At 43.2% G+C, this 22,001-nt stretch overlaps 1 long non-coding RNA gene across 10 annotated transcripts in view; it reads left to right on the top strand.

Moving 5' to 3' along the window:
- LOC149124763 (uncharacterized) overlaps positions 1–22,001 on the top strand; it is a 69,297-nt gene that overhangs the window by 5,550 nt on the left and 41,746 nt on the right. Inside the window, exons 3-5 of one of the 10 annotated variants that reach the window (XR_016213662.1) lie at positions 8,330–8,494; positions 9,046–9,174; positions 9,263–12,523. The exons of 5 other annotated variants lie outside the window; for them this stretch is intronic. This is a non-coding gene — a long non-coding RNA (uncharacterized LOC149124763). Of the gene's footprint in view, positions 1–8,329; positions 8,495–9,045; positions 9,175–9,240; positions 12,526–22,001 lie in introns of those variants that run through there. 4 more of the 10 variants (XR_016213663.1, XR_016213661.1, XR_016213660.1 and 1 more) reach the window with 4 other exon arrangements.

Here is a 22,001-nt window from a genome sequence, read left to right as displayed (position 1 = left end):
TTGTTTGAAAAAATGTCTAAGTCCTAGGCCCATTTCTTAACTGTTGTTTAGTTGTTGTGGAGTTTCTTGATCTCTTGATCTATTCTGGTTATTAATCATTCATCAATTACGTAGCTTGCAAATAATTTCTCCCATTCTGTCAGTTGCCTCTTTGCTTTTCTGACACCTTCTGACTGTGCCTATTCTAATGTCTTACAGGGTTTCCGCAACATTCTCTAATTTGGTGGTATCAAGGCATAGATTTTTGTCTTTAAGCCACTTAGAGTGGATTCTTGTGTAAGGTGTAAGGTACAGAGTCTGGCTTCATACTTGGGCGTGTGGAGACAGTTTTCCCTGCACCATTTGGTGAGGAGTCTGTTCTCCAGATACTGGGTATCTAGGGTACCTTGTGTTACCATCTGAATTTCAGCACTTTTTTCCTCTGTGGTAGAAGAATGCCTTTGATATTTTGATACCACATTGAATCTGTATTGGTTTTGGAAGAATGAACATGTTGATGATATTGACTCTTAAAACCCATGAACACAGAAGATTTTCCCATCTTTTTGTGTGTTCTATTTCTTTATCTTGTGTTTTGTAATTATCATTGAGATGTTTGACATCCTTAATTTTATCCCAAGATATTTGTTTTTTTTTTCTAACTATTGTGAATGACATTAATCCTAGAAGTTTTTTCTGAGCTGTGGCATTATCTGTGTATACAAAGGCTGTTGATTTTTAGTGTGTTGATTTTATGTTACCACTTTACCAAACTATCCTGTGTATTCCAACAGTCTCTTAGTGGAATCTTTTGAATCCCCTAAATATAGAATCATGCCATCTGCAAACAGAGATGATATGAGTTAATCTTTTATAATTTGTATCCTTTTGATTTCTTTCTCTAGCCTAAAGGCTCTGCCTAGAACTTCCATGGCCATATTGAATAGCAATGGTGAGAGTGGACATCCCTGTATGGTTCTGGATTTGATGTGAATGCTTCCCACTTTTCCCCATTCAGTAGGATGCTGGCATTGGTTTGTCATTAATTGCCTTCATTATGTTGAGGAATGTTCCTTCTATACCCAGTTTGCTTAGAGCTTTCATCATGAAAGGGTGTTGTATTTTATCATGCTTTCTCTGCATCTATTGAGATAATGAGATGGTTTTTGTTCTCCAATTTGTTAATGTGATGTGTCACATTGATTTGTGAATATTGGATCATCTCTGTATACCAGGGATAAATCACACATGATCCAAGTAGATCTTTCTGATGTGGTGTTGGATTCGACTGGCTAGTATTTTGTTGAGGATTTTTGTGTCTAAGTTCATCAGGGAAAGTATTTATACCACATTTTTCATAGAGTCATCAGTTGATATATATGTAAGTTGATTTCGTATCTTAGCTACTGGGGATTGATTTGCTATAAATAAAGGGGAGTAGATTGTCAGTTTTCTGAGGAATCTTTGTACTGTTTGCCATAATGGCTGAAACAGTGTGTATCCCCACCAATAATGTGATTCGGCATCCTTTACTCTACATCCTCACCAGCATGTATTATTTTGATTTTTGGGTAATACTAGAACTGGGGTAAGGTGATGCATCATAGATGTCATTTGTATTTTCCTCACGGTCAGTGATCTTGAGTGTTTCTTCTTGTATCAATTGGCCATTTGTATTTCATGGTTTGGAAAAATGGCTACTAATATCCTTTGGCCATTAACAGGAGTAGTCTAAGTCTTGTATGGTGATTCTTCCTCTTTAACTCCCACTATTACAGTGTTCCAGGGATCAGCCTGGGACATTCGCTTTGCTCATGCCCTCAGAGATCTTGCCAACATTAAGGCTTTTGATATGAGCTTCATTAAAAATTAGCTGAAGTTTCCTGTATGGAGGCTGGATTTCTTAGATCGCACCTATCTTTCTAGAATGGATAGTACTCAAATGGCTGACGTCCTACTAGTTATGTACCTACATCTCAAACCTACCATATTAAATCAAAATCTTAGTCATTGGATACATCGTGAATAACAATCTACTCGTGGCCATCTTTAGCTCAGTTCTTAACAACTGTATGATTTTTGTTGTTGAAGCTAAGAGTTTTGGACTCCTCCCTGTTGAATTGTTGATTCTTTGGATCTTGTACATTGAATACATTGGAAAATCTTGCTTCTCTCGCCCACTTCACTCTTGACATTTTGATTTATTTTCAGTAATGCCTTCGTGTCTTTCCTGGGTTATTTTTAATTGTCTGTATTTGCTCCTTCTGCCTGCTTGCTTTTGATACAGTGCTTAGAAAGAAATGTTTTTTAGGAAAATGCTTAAGTGCATACCAGATTATGTAATTCTAGATGAAAACTGATATCGTCTGTCCCCTTTGCACCTTTCTGGTGTTGTAGCTGTGCTGGCCTCCCCCACTGCTCCCTACACATGAGTGTCAGGATTGTGCCTTCTACCTGGGTAACTATGTGATCTTTGTTTTCAAGTCTTTGGTCAAATGCCACCTGCCCAGTGACACCTGCTGTTGCCTTCATATTGAAAGCCACATCTTCCATGCCTCCTTCTCCAAACTTAAGTCGTGTGCCCCACTTACATTTTGTCCAGAGCATGTCTGAATCATTAAAAAACATGTTACACTAGTTGATCTCCCCCCATTCTCACACTGGTATGCACACTCACCTTTTCTTGCCTAAGCTCTACCTAAAGAGTGCTTGCTGCATGGGAAGGCTTGGTAACAAGTGAATGAGAAGCTAACCTTTCAGAATGAGGGCACACCATTGAGGCAGAGGTGACTGCCAAGGGGAAGGAGCAAGTTTTGGTGGTCTGCGGAACAATGGGTTATATTTTTCTTGGATTAATTTTTGTGCATGTTTCTTCTAATGGTAACATATCTTAGGAAGAAAGTTTAGAAGCTATGAAATGGAAGAAGTTTTATTTTCCACAGATTTTCAGTGTTCTTTGTCTACCCGTGAAGCACCAGGACATTTCTAGTAACCGATGTTGAACTGGTCTGCCTTCCCTGTAGAGTTAGGTTTGAAGAGGGATTTTTGTGTGCTCAGTGGGTGAGGCAAGATTGGAGTAGGAGGCATGGAGAAGTATGAGTACTTGGAATTCTCAGGGGACCCAGGAGAAGCAGGAATGATTTTGCTGAACATGAGTAGTATGTTCATCCTCTTTTCTGCACTCCCTAATTTCTGACCCAGTGAAATTTTCTAGTTGTCTTCACCGTGGACAGTAATGGCTTCTTAAGGTCACTCAGGTCACTTGCGCTGATAGGCTTTTGGTTATGTCCATCAGACAAAATAAACTAAAGGTAGCTATGATCAATGAAGAATAAAGGAAAAGGGGGTTGGCAAAGAGTGATAGCAGCTAAGCTTGCTTGTGCAGAATATTGTCATGTTTTTGACAGTTGAACTCAGACAAGCAAAAAAGGTGGTTGTGAGGCTTTGTGCATGGGGAAAAAAGATGGTGGTCAAAGGGTCCAAACTTGCAGGCAGAAGATGAAATTGTAGAGACTTAATGCATCACTTTTGACTGTGGGTAACATACTGAATACTTAAATTGCTAACAGTTAATCTGAAATACTCTTATCCCAGGTCAAGTGATGGATAATGAGCTTTATTGTGATAATCATTCAGAATATTACACCTATCAAAGCAACATATGCAGCATCTTGATCATAGATAATTTTTGTTAATTATACCACAGTAAAACTTGAAAAAAAGTGTGACTTTTGTTTTTTAAAAGCCAAGAATGAGAAACATTGCCTTAGTGACTTAAATTCTCCTTTTGGGGAAACATTTGTGCACTGCTTTCCCAGGCACAAGTGCTTGGGCCCCTGCCAGAGATTTGAGCCCAAGAAAGAGTTGTAGATTTCTGGATGTGGCCTGGCCCAGCCCAAGCAACTGAGACCATTTGCTGAGTGAACCAAGAAATACAAGATCTTTTTCTCCATCTCTACCCCTCATCAGTGTTTCTAATTCTGCCTTTCAAATAAGTAAACTTTTTTATTTTAAAGATTTTCTTTGAGATGTTAAGTTACAGACAGAGAGAAGGAGAGACAGAGAGGTCTTCCATCAGCTGGTTTACTCTGCAGATGGCCACAACGGCCAGAGCTGCACCGATCAGGAGCCGGGAGCTTCTTGTGGATCTCCCACATGGACCAAAGTACTAAGGGCCATCTTACACTGCTTTGCCAGGCCACAACAGAGAGCCACATCAGGAGTGCAGCAGACCAGACACAAACCAGTGAGCATACGGAATGGTAGCCCTGCAGGCCAGGGCTTTAACCTGCTGCACCACAGTGCCGGCTCCTCCTCCCATTGTCTTTTCCACCTGGCTTCTACTGAGAACATGTACTTGACCCGGGCTTGGAGAATTCTTCACTGTCCCTGTGCCCATTCTTAGCCTCTACCTCGTTCATTGTGCTGAGTTGGGTTACTTTAAAGACGTCCAGCTTAGTGGAATCAAGAAGGATGACCACTTGGGCATCCTGAGTAGTCCAGCTCCAACTTATTTCCACACTTTGTTAAAGGGGTTTTTTATTGTTGGGTTTTGGGTGTTTGGTTGGTTGGTGGGTAGGTTGTGGTTTTTTGGGTCAGCTTTAGTAACTGAACTAGGAGCTGTCGTGAATGACAGCAACTGCCCATGAGTGACAACAGCTCAGGAATACGAGTGTCACAACTGTAGAGAAGAAAGCGAGCCTTGCTTAGGAAGTACAGGAGTTTTCATTTTTGTATGGGCCTTCCAAGGAAATTATCTTAATTTTTGTTTGCAGCCAGGGCAGCAGGGAGCTGCTAGTCTTTGCTAGAGAGTAGGCAGGAACTCTTGCTCCAAGCTCCCAGCAGTCATCCCCTGTAAGAAGAGTTAAGTGTGGGGCCAGCACTGAGGTGCGGCAGCTTAAAGCCCTGGCCTGAGGCACCAGCACCGTATACAGGTGCTGGTTCTAGTCCCGGCTGTTCCAATCCAACTCTCTGCTATGGCCTGGGAAAGTAGTAGAAGATGGCCCAAGTCCTTGGGCCCCTGCACCCGCTGGGAGACCCAGAAGAAGCTCCTGGCTTCAGATTGGCTCAGCTCCAGCTGTTGAGGCCATCTGGGGAGTAAACCAATGGATGGAAAACCTCTCTTTCAAATAACTCTTATTTTTTTAATATTTACTTAAGTGTCTATATTCCAGGGGGTGAAAGGCAGAGTTTGGGGGTAAGGTGATAGAAACTTCTCTAAGCCACTTTGCAAGTGGAACCCAAGTAGACCTGAGGTGCTTTGTCCTCCCTGTGTTTGTCAGAGGCCCTCCTGTTGGATGAAGCCCTTGAAAAACAACTCCATCCCTTTGAAAGGAGAAGCTAATCTGACACTAGATTTCCTGAACCTTGTTCTCAAACAACCAAGTTCTGAAACATGATTGAACTCGGAATCCTGGAAATCAGTTAGTTTTTTTCTGTAGCCTATGAGCCAGTGTGTACCTTAACCTATACCCACGAGGTTCAAATGATCTCTCATCCCTCCCGGTTTAAAGCCTTGAGCCCTTAGTTAATAATATATCTCAACCTCATGGCATTAGGATCTTGATCGGGAAGCGCATGTTATGTCCTTTAAATACATTGGCTGCTCCGAAAAAGTGTATGTGTGTGTGTATATAGGTTTATATGAAGCAAAATATTAAACAGTGAGTATAAGAAATATTAACTAAAAGAAGTATTGAGCCCTCGCATGAACCTTGGAGCTGTGTTCACCGATGATAAAGATGACAGAAGCTTTTTACCAGCCATTGTAGGTGACAACTACAGTGGAAGCATAGAAATGTAATCACTCCTTACACTGCTGCTTTTAAAATGTTAATGGCTACATCGAAACAGTCCTGGAAAATGGAAATAACACATGTTTATTTTGGTGCAACACATAGGAAGTGCATGCATAGTCTATCATACAGCATGTTTCCCATGCATGTGGAGGGGAGGAGCTGGGGGCCGGCGTCGTGGCTCACTTGGTTAATCCTCCGTCTGCAGCGCTGGCATCCCATATGGGCGCCAGTTCTGTCCCAGTTGCTCTTCCTCCAGTCCAGCTGTCTGCTGTGGCCTGGGAGGGCAGTGGAGGATGGCCTAGGTGCTTGTGCCCCTGCACCTGCGTGGGAGACCAGGAAGAAGCACCTGGCTCCTGGCTTTGGATCAGTGTAGTGCCGGGCATAGTGGCTATTTGGGGGGGTGAACCAATGGAAGGAAGACCTTTTTCTCTATCACTGTTTAACTTTGACAAATAAGAAAAACCAATAGCTCTATCATTTTTTTAAAAAAAAAATTATATTCTTGGAAAGAAAAAAATTTATTTCCTTACTTCAAAGGCAGAGAAAGATGTCCCATCTCCTGGTTTATTCCCCAAATGGCTGCAACAGCCAGGGCTGGGCTAGGCCAAAGCCAAGAGCTACTTCTGGGTCTCATGAGTGGCACTGTATGAAGCACTCGGGCCAACAGAGGGAGCTGATGAGAAGCACAGCAACCAGACTTGAACCAGTCTCATTGGATGCTGGCATCGCAGATGGCAGTTTAACCCACTGTGCTGCAACGCCAGCCCACGGAAGACTTGCATTCATGCACTTCAGAATTCTTGCACTGAAAGAAACTGGTAATCGCATTTTCCTCTAGCACATGATACTCTAAAGAAAGAAGGGAGAAAAATGTCAGCCTTGCAAGGTGGCAGCCAGTGGATGTCACATGACATGTAGGTGGAGTGTCTTTGCCTTGAAACTAAATGACACAGCAGGTGAACAAAATGCTGGTGGACTAGCACTAGTGGACTCTCAGGCCTCCATTGCTTTGCAATTCAAATGGGTGCTGGTGCTTGTGTAACTGACCGAGTAGTTTAGGGTATTGGTGGCTTCAAGTTTTGTCTGCCATGTAAAAACCAGCTTCCCCAGCAGACAGCCCTTCTGCGTTGTCACAAGCTACCTTCTGGCATTTCCTCCAAGGTGGCTGTGTTGATGGCTCTGCTCTCTCAGAACCTGGTCACAAGTGGATGAATTCTATTTTCATTGCATTTCCAGCATAAAATGGATCATCTTATTTCAAGAGTACTGGAAAATTGTTATGATAGACTCAGAATTCAGCTTTAGAATACAGTGTTATAGACAGTTTTCAGATCTTAGTCCACTGTGTAAGGACTGTGGTCTCTGAACTCATGAGTACTCATAGCTCTTAAAGTAATAATGTAAGTCTGTGGAAAACTTGTTTGTTTTTTTTTTTTTATAAAGATTTATTTATCTGAAAGAGAGAGGCAGAGAGAAGGGGGTCCTCCATCTGATGGCTCAGTCCCCAATTGGCCGTAACGGCCAGAGCGGTGCTGATCTGAAGCCAGGAGCTTCCTCCGGGTCTCACACATGGTTGTAGGGTCCCAAAGGACCTGGGCCATCTTCTACTGTTTTCCCAGGCCCACAGCAGAGAGCTGGGTTGGAAATGCAGCAGTTGGGTCTCGAACCAGTGCAGATATGGGATGCTGGTGCTTCAGGCAAGGGTATTAACTCACTGCATTACAGCACTGGCCTCCGCAAACTTGCCTAATATTTTTAGAGAAATGAGATTTTAAAAACAGTCTTTAAGAATACTAATTTAATCAGTGGCATTTTCTCTGCACTACTTATGAGTACTAAGTACAGACAACCCTTCTCCCCTTCTCCCATTCAGGCTTGTTGACTTGGTGTGGCATCAGTAGGAAAATGAGGGCTTGGGACGTGAATGTTCAGTAGCAAATATGGTCCAGATGAAGATGCATGTCTGGAAACTCCAAATTGTCCCTGAAAAACAGGACTACTCTATGGGAAGGTGAAATAGTTGATAAATGGTTCTAGCAAAAGGTGGAGGGAGGTAAGGCCAGAGAAGTGGAGAGAACCAGAGCGGAAGGATCCCAGAGGCTCTGAGCCAAGGGACAGGAAGAGTTGCCATGAAGAGGGTCCACATCTAGAGAAGAGGCGACTGGGGCAGCCTCCGTGGCATGGGTGAGAGTACACCTCCCAGTAACAGCTCATAAGGAGCCAACCTTTGTTTAATATTGACTTCGTATTTATTCGAAAGGCAGAGTCAGAGACAGGAGGAGGAGAAGAAAGAGCAGGTGAGTGTGCTAGCCTCTGTCTGCTGGTTCACTCCACAAATGGCAGTCAAAGCGAGGGATGGGCCAGACCAAAGCCAAGAGCCAGGAGCTTCATCCGGGTTTCCCCCATGTGGAGCAGGACCTGAAGTATCTGGGCCATTTCCCGCTGCCTGCAAGGCACACTAGGAGGGAGCTGGCTCAGAAGTAGAGCAGCTGGGCCCATGTGGGATGCCAGCGGTGCAGGCAGGGGCTTAGTTTTCGCCTGCTATGCCACAGTTCCAGCCCTGGGAGCCAAGTTCTTCAAATGGCGAGAGCCAGTGCAGCAGAACATCCTGTTGCCTCCACGTGTCAGGCCTTCATTGCTGTTGAGTAGCAGCACCTAGCAGTGGTGCCCAGAAGCGTCGTCCGTGCTGGTGCAGCTGCAGGCTGGCATTGCCTCAGGTGGGTGCTTTCTCCGCTCCCTACCATTGCTCTGTCCCTTGCTCCACTCTGGGAGCTAACAGTTGTCTCCTAGTGGCAGTTGCGTGCCTTTTCAATCACCTGAAAGAAAAGGTAGCAGAGGTTAAGGATAATGCCAAGATTTGATAAAGGGCAGTGATACTGGGCAATAGTAGTGGATTCCACAGTCACGTGAACATCAGAATGTAGGTAACTTAACATTTTCTTAGCATCAACTTTATAAGCTTTCCAGCTCTTCTGTGTCTTTTTCTCTGTACCATTTCTCCATTTGCCCTTTAAAAATCAGATGTGTCAGATCTTTGGTATCTTTCTTTTAAGTTACTGTGGTAACTCATGAAATTAAATATGTTACTTCTGTTTGCACATAGCACTTATGTCCTTTTCAAAAGACATAGGTCTCTGACCAAGAAAATTTCCTCTCTGGGTATATTTTAGAAGTTAAGATATTTACTGTTATATTGTCATCTAGTGAAAATGCACTTAAGCAATGATTCCTTCTTGGGAAAGGTGTTAACTCTTTGTACCTTCTGTAGGTGAGTATGGGGAACAATGTCTCAAAGAAATGGGTCCAGGGTGTGCAATGAAGAGCCTGCCTGCCAGCCGGGTGTGAAGAGAAACCAGGAAACAGATGGTGGTGCGCTTTAAATCGCCTAGACTGGAAGGTGATTGGGGAGAGAGCAGATAAAAGGAAATGCAAGGGTTGTATGATACTTAACCATTTTCTTTAGTTTTCTTGTTCTTTAATTTAAGCTGTAAATACCCTGTTCATATTCATCTGTGGTCTTCCAACGTGTAAAAGTGATGCTGGGATCTACAAGTTCAGAGCAAGTGATGGAGTCTTGACACTTGGCTTCTTCCAAGAAGATTGTGCTGTTACCAGAACATCCTAGAGCAAGGTGCGAAGATGCCGTATTAGCTGCATGTGTGATAAACCCGAGAGTCTCAATATGATTCACGAGTTGGGAAAGCTGGACAGATCTTAAATCAGAAGAATTCAAAAAGAGGATTTAGAAAGTTCACAGCCTGTGCATATAATATCTGGATCCTAGCTGCTAAAAACAATTGGCTGTAGACAAAAATAATGGGAGTGAGGTAAATAATACAGTTTCAGGCTGATATGATTGATTCTATGATATCCGTACTGAAAGGCACTGTAATTACCTGACTTTACACAGTTTTACAGGATGTAAATCCCAGGGGAAAATGGTATTTGGAGAATGTGGGAAGATTGGTTGCTCCTGTCCCAGAGATGAAACATGTTCTCAAACTGGTATATAGCCCAAGTAGGAATAAACCATGGGAATGTGCACATGCATGCAGTTATCACCAACCACGTCAGGCAGTTGATCGCATTATTTCGGCTGCTTTACCTAGTATCGCAAAATATTTATTCAATTAACTTGAAAGTATAACTCTCTCACGTGGTACCTAAGGTTGGGAAATACATTTCAGACACTACCACAAATTGTTAAATTTGCTGTAGAAATTTAGTGATTAATCTTGCTGTGCTTTTTTTGTAGTATTTTTAAGTATTACCTAGAAGATGGGAAATAGTTCATGCGTTCTAAGCTTCAGTGCTTTGTAAATTTTTTGACATACCTTGTCTTCTTGATGGTTAGAGATAGGCTTTCACTTTTGAGATAGTGCAAGTATCTTAGTCATCTAAATTCATCTGTAAAAACTGGATGGGGCCGGCGCCGCATCCAGTGATCCATGATTGGTGCAGGCCGGCCATAGCGGCCATTTTTGGGATGAACCAACGGAAAAAGGAAGACCTTTCTGTCTCTCTCTCACTGTATACCTCTGGCTGTCAAAAAAAAAAAAAAAAAAAGGAATAAGCTTAGTGAACTATGAAGCCCCCATTACCAATGCACTCTTAATTAAAAAGCTACTACTATTCATCACCCTTCAATGATTCACACCCTTCGGAGGTAGGCAGCAGAGAAATGACTCTTTTTCAAGTGAGCAAACCAGCATGGGTCTTAAAACACTCAGCAGAGTTCTGTCATGACAGGAGTTACCGTTTAAGCTTAATGCCTTCAGAGTCTCTTTTCCTGCTTTCAAATTATTTTCAGCCCCAGTTTCTAACTTAGAGATGGAAAATGTTTCTAATCACATGAGAACCTGGATTCCTTGTCAGTGACACGTCGGGGAAAGCCAATGTTGAATACTGGCTTATTCTTTGAAATATTTACTAAGCATCCCGTGTCTCTGGGCACTGCGCCACGCTCTGAAATGCTAAGTCCTTCATGGGCTCTGGAGTGAAGGCAGCAGCATGGATGCCACGTCCCTGCCATGTATAGAAGTCTGGGCACCTGCAAGGATCAGGAGGCTTGGAGGGGCTGTGCAGTTCCCCACCGCTTCTCTGCATTCTCTCCTCCTCTTTGCGATTACCTAACCAGCTCCATGTGGACTCGCCAAGACCCTTTCACTCATGAAGGCTGCTTAGCGCACTGGAGAAGTCACTAACTGTACACTTACTTCCAACACGCAGCTCCTCACAATTTCACATTCTAAAATCAGAACGCACCTTACAAGCGAATCTGAGCAATTCCCTTTACCTGGGTGCAAAGGATTCTTGCAGGGAGGGCAGGAATTAGCTTCTGCCACGCACGAAGAGTTGGTCAACTTGTTCTAAAGGATGTGTTTTAGATTGCACTGTAGATCTTCATCAACTTGATCCAACCTTTTAGATGTTTTCATCCCACCACATAATCAATACAAAAGACCAAGGCACCTGGCTTTCTAAGTGGACTGGTCTATGCCTTGTCTAACCTTACACTGCGGGTGCAGCCCAAGGTGTTTCAGCTTCACAAGGACCTATCTCAGGCACTGTGTTTTCCATATTATTGGGATACAAAATGTTCTTGGGGGCTTTTTTGTTTTGAATTTTTTGAAGTACACCACAAATTCATTTTAGCACAAATTACATAGTAATGATGCTCAAACTCTGTCTCTGGCTGATTGCTTACAGCAGTTGTGATACACTGGCTAGCATGTCCTTACTATCAAATCTCAGTTTCATCCTCTATACGCGAATCAACTGAAATCTCACTTGACTTCAGTATGTAGTGTGATTTTATTCAACTCTCCCACAAATTACCTTCTGTTGTACTTTTTCTTTTTATTGAAGACTTACCCATTTGAAAGACCAAGTTAGAGAGACAGAGATAAAGAGAAAGACATCATCCATTTGCTGGTTTATTCCCTCAAATGGCCCAAGTGCAACTTTCCCAGGTACATTAACAGGAAGCTGGATCAGAAGTAGAACAGCAGGACTCGAACTGGCATCTATATGGGATGCCAGCACTAGAGGCAGTGGATTCACCTGCTGTGCCACAGCACCAGCCCCTTCTGTTGCTTTACAAAGTCAAAATGTGTTGTGTTCTCAAACATGTTTCTTTAGATTCTGTTTTTCTTGCTCATCAATATAGGTGAGTTCACCCTATCCAAACACAGAAGTTAACCTGAACCAACAGCATCAAAATCACTGCCTCTTGTTCATCTCATGGATATGTCAAGTCAGAAACCTTCCAATCACTGATGAGGCAGTTTCCCCCACTCAAAACCCACTTTTTAAATGTATCAGTGCATCTTGTACATGTTCCTAACGGAAGCAAAGCTGTCAGTGTCTCTTACCTGGATTATCATAGTAGCTCTTTCCAAGCTTTTTCTGTTGCCATTTCCAAAAACATTCACCAAGCCCTTCACTGGCTCTCCACCTTCCTTAGAGTAAAACACAAAGATCCTGCTATGGCCCATAATACTGTGACTATCTAACGACTTCTCTTAGCCCAGTCCCAACTGCAGGTCTTTAGCATCTTTATCATTCCACAAATATACCAATTGTATTGTTGCATCACACCTAGCATTCCTTCTACCTAGACTGTTACTTTGCAATGTGATCATGGGATTTCTTCCCTCCTTTTAGCCAAACTTTATTCAGTTCATCTCCTCTTAATCAAATCTTTCTCAACTATTACCTTTACAGTGTGGACTGTCCTAACCTCCCTGTAAGAACCTTGCGCATGCTAGTACTCTCTACCCATTTTACATATTTATGTAGAGTACTTGTACAGCCCCCTTCCAATTTGCCCCACCAAGGCAAGCATTTTTGTGGTTCAATCACTGCTGGATTCCTGATCCGCACCACCACCACCCCCGCCACGCCCCAAAAATAAGGTCTACTGAAGATACCAAATCTTCAATCATCATTTAGCCCATCATGAAAATGGCTTCTGATTCTGTAGTTTGACTAGATCAGCTCTCAAAGTTTGAATTTCCAAACACAACAATATTTTATCTGCACTTATTTTGACTTCCACAACATCAAAGGCTAGAATGGTCTTCAGACTTTTCCTTGCAGACACTGCAGGTATCTCTGAAGTACTTCCAAGTCAAGTCACTATGTTACAGAGTACCCAGACCATCTTCTCCAAATCTCTTTCCCAAATTACAAATACTTGCTCAAATACCCACCTGTTAATGATGGTAAATACTTCTGGAGGCAGGCCAGTCAGTCACTAATCCTTACAACCAGCCAGCACTTGCTACTGGAATGCCATCGACCTCCTCTTTTACCTACTGATTTCAGATACTCAGTTCTGCAATTAGAACAAACGAAATTATACTCTAGTAGCTTATCAGATATTCAATACAGCTCTTCCCGTCTCAAAACATTGCTTTGAACTTGTGCCTTCAGCACTGTCCTTCAGATAAATGTCATCTTTGAGCATTGTTACGTAGAGGAATCCTGCTGGGACTCCAATACATTCACCAGACTTACTCTTGTTTAGAGACTGTTTTAATAGTTTCTACAGAAAGGCCCAGGCTTAGTTGACTTTTTACTAAAATGAGACTGAACAAAAAAAATATATAACCCTAGATTCTTACGCCTTCCAAATACGAAGGGGCTTCCAAAAGTTTGGAAGAAAAAGAATGAAAATTAAAGTTTACTTTGGTGTCAAGATGTTTGAAATTCATAGTTCTTTTTCAGAATACATCTTTCCATAGACCTGTTGAAAATCCCCCTGTAGCCTGCAATGCAGTCACATGTTCCCATTTCTATATTTGCAATACTTATGATAATTTATTAAATGAATGCATTTTAGCTTCCCATGGTGGAGTATTAGCTCCACATGGAATTCAAGGCCCCCATTCCTGATTGTTCTTGCCATTCCCACCACCCATTTCTGCTGCAGTTTCTGTTTGCACTGATCACAGTCCACTTTGAGACAGAGCCCCGAAACCCTGATCTCTCCCACCTCCTCGACACTGCCCGTACAGAATCCCCATTGCTGAGAGCAGCCTCTTCCCTTGTCTTCATCTGCTGAAACCTCCGGATTTAGAGCCACAAAAGACCTCAAGGAGCTTTAACCCTAACAATGTCACCTTTTCCACTAAAGCATTCCTCTCCCCTTCCCCACACCCCCTCCTCAATTTCACTGAAGACAATTTTAGTCTCTTTTTCACTGTACTGACATACTTAAGTAATGTGAACTACAAACGAGTAATTCATCCTGTTTTGTAGTACGGTTATTTTCATCTTTATTCTTTCAAGATAGTCAAACCATGGAACTGTCATATACCTTTATGTATCCTTCAGTGTTCCATCCAATTTTTTTTTTTTTTAAACAGGCAGAGTTAGGCAGTAAGAGAAAAGTCTTCCGTTTTCCATTGGCTCACCCCGCCAAGTGGCCGGTGCGTTGTGGCCGGTGCGTTGCGGCCAGTGCTCTGCACCGATCTGAAGCCAGGAGCCAGGTGCTTCTCCTGGTCTCCCATGGGGTGCAGGGCCCAAGGACCTGGACCATCCTCCACTGCCCTCCCGGGCCACAGCAGAGAGCTGGACTGGAAGAGGAGCCACCGGGACAGAATCCGGCGCCCCAACCGTGACTAGAACCCGGGTGCCAATGCCACAGGTGGAGGATTAGCCGAGTAAGCTGTGGCGCCGGCCTAGTTTATTCCTTTTTAAATGGAAGTTCCTATAAAGTGACTTTAATTATTCAGGCAGCATTTTTTTTTCATCTATATTCAGGATGAATGTAGAAAAAGCCTAAAGCAAAGAGTGGTTCATTAGGAAGGAAAAGTTTGGTAAGAAGAATCGGTATTTAGTTTTTGGAAACTGAACATAGTATAGATGAATAACTCCTACGGCCCTAAACATGGGTTACTTAGAAGGCAATGGAGCTGTTAACAGGGTGAGGATTGTCATTTGAAAATGACCAGGTTGAAGCCAGCGCCATGGCTCACTTTTGGCACTGGCATCCCATACGGGCGCCGGGTTCCAGTCCTGGTTGCTCCTCTTCCAGTCCAGCTCTCTGCTGTGGCCCAGGAGTGCAGTGGAGGATGGTCCAAGTGCGTGGGCATCTGCACCCACGTGGGAAACCAGGAAGAAGCACGTGGCTCCTAGCTTCTGATCGGCACAGCACCGGCCTTAGCGGCCATTTGGGGGGTGAACCAACGGAAGGAAGACGTTTCTCTCTGTCTCTCCCTCTCACTGTTGACAACTCTAGCTGTCAAATAAATAAAAAGAAAATGACGAGGTTTTGGAAAGAAATTCATTCTCATATGTTGGATTGCAAATCAGACTGCTGTGTGTTCTGGTTACTATGAGATAGGGGAAAAGCTAGGGCAGGGATTTGTTAGTCATAAGTATCTGTGTTTTTTTAAAAACATGAATGAGTACGTTAGATTATGGAAGAGTACCTTGAAGACATGTAGACGTATTCCTAAAGATGTAAGTGAAAGGTCACAGCCGACCTTAGCGCCGGGGAGATGCCATTGTCGCCCCAAGGACTGTGACGTGGGATGACCTGGGGTGTCTGGTTAGCGTTAATGCATGCTGCATGGTCCATTTGTAGTTCATAAGATTTTGTAAATCCACCTCTGTATGAATATTACGAGTTTAATGGACTTAGAGTAACTCAGATGATTTTTACATGTCTTCAGTTTGTAGTCCAAAATGAAATTGAAATGGGGGTTTGTGACCGTTCTGTACTCTATGCTCACTGATTGGCTGAATAAATGTTAGGGTATAAAATTTTTTATTATAGAAGCAGTTTATTCTATAAAGTTTTATTGGTAAGTTATGAGCTAAGGCAGAAAAATTGTATCTTGTTTGTTAAACTTGATTTTGCTATTTGTTCTATTTTCCTTACTCTCTTGTAGTTTATACACCTGGAAAATTATGGTACTAGAAGATTAGATTATCCTGTGAAGTATGCAAGTTTACTGTTAGAAGATAAAATTGGATGCTATCCTAACTGTGTCTGAATCAAAGGATTGCTTATTAGTGAGTCTTGTATGTTATGCTTATAGCGAGTATTAATGGATCTAAAATGAGATTTGCAGTCACGTGGCAATCGTACCTGTCTGCCATCCTGTGCCCGTGTAGCAGAGGCGGAACGCACGGCAGGGGCAGGAGTGGAAGCAGCCACGGGCATCGTGTCCATTCATTGCTGTTCAGTGTTCTGCTGACTTAGACACCACGTTCCTTACTCAGTTTAGTAAGAGTATTGAATGAAATGTCAAAATTGTCAGAAAACTTGCAATCAAAATAACGTTAATCATTTTTATCCCAAAAGTGGGAACGTGTTTACTAATTCTGGCAAATAAAAATGAGCAAAAAAGGATACATAAAGTTCTCAAACCCGTGCAATGTGGAAATGACCACTGTGGGGAGCAACTCGGACTAGACTAAGTTACTGGAATTAAGACTTATTCTATGCATCTGCTCTCCCACAATATGGCGCTGGGAGAGGAGGAAACAGCTTCTACACAGCTGCCTCCAGTTCAACCAATAAACAGCAGGACCTGCTCCTGATTGGAGGAGAGCAGCGTACTCGGCGTGTGGGTAGCAGAGTTGGGATTGGTGGAAGAGGACTATAAAGGAGGAGAGAGACAACATGCACCGGGAACATCTGAGGGAATACCTGTGCAGCCCCCGAGAGAGCCGGCCGGCGGTGTGCCGCTTCCCCGCGGAAGTGGGGAAAGTGGCAGGGGGAACTGCCCTTCCACGGAGGTGGAAGGGACGGTAGCCAACCCGGGAAGAACCAGCAGCCAACCCGGGAAGGGCTGAGCAGACAAAAGAACAGCACAGGGTCCTGTGTCGTTCCTCCACGAAGACGGGGAGCAACATAATGGTGCCGTGACTCGGATATGAAGCCTAGGCAGGGCTTAGTGTCGTTCCTCCACGAAGAGGGGGAGCGACAGACCACTGTTAATATTCTGACGTGTGTCCATTTATACAAGCGTTTGGAACTTAATTGTATGTTGTCTAAATTTTTAACTTAGAGCTGTGCCTGTCATATAAAACTATCCACTCGCTCACTTTCCATGAGAACATACAGGGAAACAGCAATCTCTACCAGGACGTCCATGAGTTGCGGTAGCTGACGTGTGACGAGGCGGGATATGACATAGAACAGCAGATGTGCTGTGATGACTCTAAGTAGCAGCTCATAGGGTGTGAAGGTTGATTGGAATTCACACAGGTGAGAGCCAGGGCTGAGACAGTGAAAGGAACAGCAGAGGAACCCTGGTGGAAAATGTGTTCTGTGTTTGGGACAGGGGGCTCATGGGACATAGTATTAGAAAAGCCAGTGGTGTGAGTCTGCAATTTTTGTTCTAAGTACCATTATGTCGATTTCTGTTAAGGTAAGAACTGTCGAGACAGGTGCCCTCACCGTTGCTGATGGGAACCATTGAGGCAGTGTTTGGTCTGTGTCTGACCCAGAAACAGTGGCAGCAACTCGGAGCTGCCCTTGGCTGCTAGCCAAGATGCAGAAGCAGGGAAGTACTTCATGTATTGGGTTCCCTGCCCTAGTTGTTCAATGCAGAGATGAGGAAAATGAAACAGCATTGGCCATGCACTGTTGAATTGCCCCAGCACTTGCACAGGTTCAGGGTAAGGGTGTGTGGGCCGCATTGGTGGAGGAAGGGATCAGTCAATCTGTCAGTTATCTGGACTCGTATCCTAGGAATGTCAGGTGTCATGGGTTCGTTCATGTTCCGGAGAAGCATATTATGCAAGTAGGCAACAAACAAGGGTTTTTTACTTCGTTAAAACTTTGCTGTGTGAGTGAAACAGAACTTACATCTGAGTTAAGTTGCCTTATATGACTGGGAACTCTAGCCATTCTTTAGTGTTGTTGTTTTTTGTTTGTTTTTGTTTTTACTCTAAAAGGGAAGTAGGTGTGTGAATTTTAGGAAATAGATTGTTATAAAGGAAGGCTCTTTCTCATCCAACTCTGATCCTACCCATGGAGGAAAACACTGATAAATGATTGTATCTTTGAAGAGGTGGTCTGAGCTAGCATTTTCTCTGTCTATTCCTTTCTCTCTCTCTCTCTGTGACACACACTCGGGCTCACTCACTGACTCAGTTTGCTTGGCTTTGTCTCATCATACGTATCTCAAAGATTTTTTTCAGATGAGCCCACAGAGCTGCTTCCGCAATGAATGCCTAAGATACAGTGTGGTATTTCATAATGTATTAAGCCAGTTTCCTATTAAGAGATGTTTAGTGAGCTTCCAGTCTTTACCCACACAGCTTTGCTGCCACGAACATGCCTGTATTGGTGTCTTAGGACACGTATGTGGATATCTGTGAATTCTAGAAATGGGTCAAAGTGTTTTTGCATGTAACCCTGGTCATCATTGAATAAGCACCTTCGGGGGAAAGATGATTTACTCTCCCATCAGTGGAGTGAGTCTGTGACACAGCGTTTCACTGCGCACAGGAAGCTGCCTAGGCTTAGGCTTTGCCCAGACCACTGCTGTCGGGAGTTTTATCATTTGTGCAGCTGACATGCGAGTACTTTACCCCTGAGTTCCCCAAAATTGCGCTTGTGATGCTGTTGTGGTTGATGCTGATCTTGAAGAACGCGAGTTAGGAGGGTAGCATTCCATGCCTGGAATGTGAACAGCCTCAGAGCTGCCAGAGTTCTTGTGGCGTTGGCCTCCCTGGGGACCGTGAGACCTACTGGAAATGTGATTTGCCTGCCTGGGAAACCCCTGGTGCCATCAAACCTCAGGTTTAAAACCCCTCACAGTTCACAGTGAAGCTTGTAATGGAAACATGCAAAGCGTGGACAGTGTTTGAGATTATTCGGAAGGTGTGATAAAAGTCCCCAGAGAAAGTAGGAAATGGTAACAGTAGGTACACTTCGGTTATGGAAGGCACATTTTTAAACTTCCTCCTTTCTGTATTAATTCCATCTATAAAAGATAGTTTCATTTTCGTCTGTAAGAAAACCCACGAAAAGTTATTTCTACCTGGGTGCTAATTATAAGCCTCAGGTACACTTTCAGTTATGACTTGAATGGAACAGGAAGACCTGCTGTTAGCCTGGGAAGCGCTTTCTGGGCACCTGCGTGCTAGTGCGGGTCAGAGACCAGAACATGATGTGTGTAGTGCGAGATAGGTCCTGGTGAAGCAGATGTCAGGTGTTACCTACTCAGTCATGTTTGGAAGGAGGGATACACAAGCTTCGGTTTGTTTTTTTTAAATCCAAGTGTTACTGTGTACAAATTAGTATCGGGTGAGGTTGCTGTGCATATAAAAATCAAATGTATGCCTTATTTACAAACGTTCTGCCATAAAAAATTATATGTTGCAAGCAAAGCTAGTGTTTATTTCCAACATGAGATGCAAACCAAAATAGGAGAAAACTAAGTTACTGTGGAAAAAAAGTGAACTGGATGGCATGTTGTGTTCAGTTAATTTTTCATAGCTGTCATATATCACTAAGACTTGCACATGTACACTTGATGCAATCTTGAATCACACAGCAGTACTCAGCCTAGTAACAAAATGGTGATGTATGTTAAAAGGGAGTGGTAAAACTCATTTCTAAGCTTTCAAGGTCAGATTTGTCCATCTGTTCTGAATATTAAAATTTGTGTAATATTGACTATTACTAATCACAAAGTTGGTTATATAGAAAATTTTTCAATGTGTATCTAGATCTAAGATGTTTAAATCATTTTATTAATTTGAAAGTCAGAGTTACACAGAGAGAGGAGAGGCACAGAGAGAGAGGTCTTCCATGTGATGGTTCACTCCCCAAATGGCCGCTAAGGCCGGCGCTGCACCGATCCGAAGCCAGGAGCCAGGATCTTGCTCCGGGTCTTGCAGGTGGGTGCAGGGGGCCAAGGACTTAGGCCATCTTCTGCTTTCCCAGGTAATAGCAGAGAGCTGGATCAGAAGCGTAGCAGCTGGGACTGGAACCGGCGCCCCTATAGGATGCTGGCACTTCATACCAGGGCGTTAACCCGCTGTGCCACAGCACTGGCCTTGAATCATCTTGATGGCATGAAATGAACATGGCTGAGTTCACCCCAGGACTTTAGAGTCTATGGATCTGGGATGGAGCCCAGGAGTCTGTGCTTTAGCAGGTACCTCAGGAGGTGGTTCAGAAACTGCATACCCTGGAATTCATAGAACATACAGGAAAAATAGACGATTTATGTGCTTCAGAAGGTTAGAGTCTGTTTTGGAAGATCAAAAGGTTGGGAAAAATGAATGAATTCCTTGAAAACCTAGATCAAGTGCCTTGTACTCGGCAGGAATATTATATGCAACGACCTTAATGAAAAAGAGTGGGTGATGTGCAATAAAATGACCAATACCATTGCCTTTTGGAGGGGTAGATGGAAAAGGCAGGAACTAGATCCTGTTGAGCACAGGGCGTTAAGAACCAGAGTGACGGGAAGGTTGCTATCACTGACGGATGGCTTGCTGTGGACCAGGTGTAGGATGAGCGTTTCTCATGCATTGTGCTGTTTATTCCTCCTTACAAACACAGGAGCTCTGTCCATTGCTTCACTTTCATAGCTGAGACGGCTGAGGCTTACATAAGATAAGTAACCTTTCCAGCAGTGCACAGCTGGCAAGAGGTGGAGTCAGAATTGAAACTGTGGTCTCTGTAACTCCAATACTGAGACAGGTTTCTGTGAGCTCAAATACGAAGTGCATTATGAGAAAATGTCTATACAAATCTATGCAGGATGCATAGTTTAATTACATAAGCGACTTCAGAAGGTTAGTGGAAACTCTGTATTGTGAAAATTGTGGATTTCATTTTATTGTACCAAAATAAACTTGAAGCCAAAATCCATTTTCCATTAACTTTTTGAAGTGCCCCTTACACGTTATAGGGAGAGGAAATGCAAAGGAGGAAAAGTCTGATACGATTTGGAGGATTCTAGGCTGAGCGGTTTCGTGGACAATGCAGCATTGTAGGTGTGGATTGGATTTTGATGAGCTTGTGGAGAACACAAACAGCAATATTTTAGAGTTCTGGATCTAAAATTCAACAGATGTATTCTGATTATAGAGTAATGGGGGTAATCCTCTACATGGAGATGAATAAAAAGAGGGTTAGGCACAGTATGTGTGTATTAACGTTTCAGGCTGAAGAAAAGTCTCCTGAAAAAGACATATCGGTTCATTCTCTCTCTGTAATTGTATTTCAAAGAAATAAAATCTTAAGCAAAAAAAGTGGTGTTGGTGAGAGACAGCCATAGATAGACCAAGAAAACCAAGAGCGGCAATGTCATGGAGTCACGAAAGAAAGCAGTTCTGAAACGCCAGATGCCACAGGTGTGCAAGAGATACAAGGAATCACTTCTATGACATCTGGCATGTAGCATATTAATGGTAGTATTAGGGAGATCTACAGTGAGAGTGGTTGATCTACCAGGGTGAACAAATGGGAGCAATTGTGTAGATACTGCAAATATTTTGAACTGAAAAGTTGCCCTGCGTAGAGTGTTCCAGCAAAGAACATCAGCTCCCAAAACCAAGATTGAAGTTGCTGCCTAAACTGCACTCTCTGGTTAGTTGTTGGTCGTGTTGTTCCTAATGGTTTAATCTGCTTTCTTATTAATGTAAGTATCTCTTTGGGACATCTCCACCTTAACTTTGATAGAATTCACAGTGAAGAAGAATGAGTTTTGTCTGTATGCCCATGAAACTTTGAGAATTTTGTTTGGGTTTATGTACAGACTCACAAATAGAAGAAAGAGGAAGTAAGGTTTCTGATTAAAAAGAAAAAGATGGGGAGAGAAATCTTTTGTACTCACCTACTTCTATACACATTTAATATTTGAAAAAACTTCATAGAATATAAAATGATGGTGCACTGGGAGGCAAAGTGGGGAGACAGGTGTTTCATTGAAGCTGTGATACTTTCCTTACTGTATGAAGCCTGTGGTTAAATGTAACCTTTGATTGTTCATGTGTGCATGGACTATGTGCTAGCTGAGGGACTGCAATGGAAAGCTAACTCGGGAGCTGTCATAGGATAAATGTCTGCATCTCCTGGGGGCGGTGGAGATGAGCTGAGTCCCACTGGTTCCAGACGACAGAAATACTTAGATGTCTGAGCAAATCTGACAGATAGGGTTGGTGAACAGGTTTATGCAGAGATAACAAGAGGCAGAGCAAGAACATGCCGTGAGGAGTTCTGTATGCTCCGCTAGAGAT

Source organism: Oryctolagus cuniculus, chromosome 9 (genome assembly GCF_051225735.1).
Source record: "Oryctolagus cuniculus isolate XC-2025 breed Fujian yellow rabbit chromosome 9, ASM5122573v1, whole genome shotgun sequence".
In the NCBI taxonomy this organism is placed as follows: Eukaryota; Metazoa; Chordata; class Mammalia; order Lagomorpha; family Leporidae; genus Oryctolagus; species Oryctolagus cuniculus.
This window is presented reverse-complemented; position numbering and strand designations above follow the sequence as displayed.